Consider the following 1792-nt stretch of genomic DNA (forward strand, 5'->3'; position numbering starts at 1 on the left):
CATTATTTCTTGCACAACACTACACTCGCTTGAAACTTCCTCTCGGGGCACAGCTCTCCACCTCCCCAGACTATTGCCGGTGTATGCAGGTAGGTCTGAAACAAAGAGAGAGCAAACGTTTCGTTAATCTGAGCGACCAAACGGGACGTTACAACGCCTCATGTCTTATGCATGTTTTTTAATTTTTATAATACATTTAAAGAAGTTACATTTAGACTGTAGTAGCAGGTAAGTATTGGTTTTAATTTTCTTTTATTCATAGAAGAGCTTTTTAAAATTCAATACCAGGTAAGTTTAATATGTAACTGACGCCCTCAATCCTCAAAAGGGAAAACCAATATTTTCGAAAATGTCGATAAACCCAAAAATTATTTTTCTTTTATTACAAAGAAGTCCATGGCGTTCTTCCTGACAATGAGTAACACTGAATGTAGTTCAAAGAAGAATTTCTGATTCTTATTCAGCGACTGAAGAGGATCGAAAATTCCAAGTTTCATAAAAATCTAGTTCTGTTTAAAAATCGGTTCGCCATATTGGATCCGCCATTTTGAATTTTCGAAAACTGACTTCAAATTCGTAATCAGCTAGGCCAAAAAGCATTAGATACCAAATTTCATACGAATTCTACAGTTTGTAAAGTACCTCTTATCCCCCCACCTAAATTTGAAAGGGCGATTTCTACCTCAAAATTCGTTTTTGGGGAAAAACAAAAAAAATATGCAATGTCTAACAGTTTTTGAAGAACTACTTGTATGCGCAGTTTCAGGAAAATCGGTGATTATCACTTCCCTAGTATTACTTGTTAGGGGTGTATATCAGTTGGACACGGGGCAATTGGACACAATCCAATCACAAGTCGCTGTTCCAAGGGACCCTACAAATGTCTCTAATCACACGGTGCTGTGATTGGCTGTGTGCAAATGTACCGTGTCCAAGTGCACTGCTCCCACTTGTTAGAAGCGAGTGTAACTCGCGTGCTGAGTCGCGTATGCGACGAAGACTAAGGTTGCGTTCCGTTTCACGCATTATGCGCGCATTGCCTACAATATACGTAACATGAACTATAGATAAATGCGCGCATATGCGTGAAACGGAACGCAACCTAAGTCTAACGTCGACTTAGAGGCGAGCGTGGCTCGCATTAATAATGCTGCGTGTGCCGCGTCGCGGTGACGGAGCGAACCGGCGGCGGGAGAAATGCGACCGCGAGTCGAGCCACGGCCGCCCGCCGTACACGCTTGGTATGGGCATCCTCGATCCGGCCGGAACAACATGTGTATATTTATTTATTTATAAAACGTGTCGAGAATCGGGTCCCAGGATGTGTACATTTGCAATTAGAAGTGACGATTTTCTGATATAAAAAAGATATTTGTTTCAAGTAGAAGAGGAAGAAATATTTATTTATTGTAATCCCAGCAAACACAATATTACATGTAACATATATATTAGTTGTAATTTCTTACTCAACAAACAATATAATGTTATATAACAGTTACATTGTTGAATAGGAAATTACAACGTTACATGTAACATTGTGTTTGCTGGGAATATGATTTGTAAAAACGAGTATTGTAATATAAATTGTAAATAGTACAAATAGCAATTCACGTTGTGTAACGTCCTTCGCGACCGCTCAGACACAAAAAACGTTATGTTCTCGTTTTTGTTTTAGGCCTGCCTGCATACACCGACAATAGCCTGGGCTGGTAGAGAACCGTGCATCGAGAGAAAGTTATTTATTAGTGTAGTAATATAGTGCAAAAATGAAGTAATTTTATATTATATTTTA

The sequence above is a fragment of the Odontomachus brunneus genome, unplaced genomic scaffold (assembly GCF_010583005.1).
Source record: "Odontomachus brunneus isolate Ranch 3 - 2012 unplaced genomic scaffold, Obru_v1 Obru_scaffold_174, whole genome shotgun sequence".
In the NCBI taxonomy this organism is placed as follows: Eukaryota; Metazoa; Arthropoda; class Insecta; order Hymenoptera; family Formicidae; genus Odontomachus; species Odontomachus brunneus.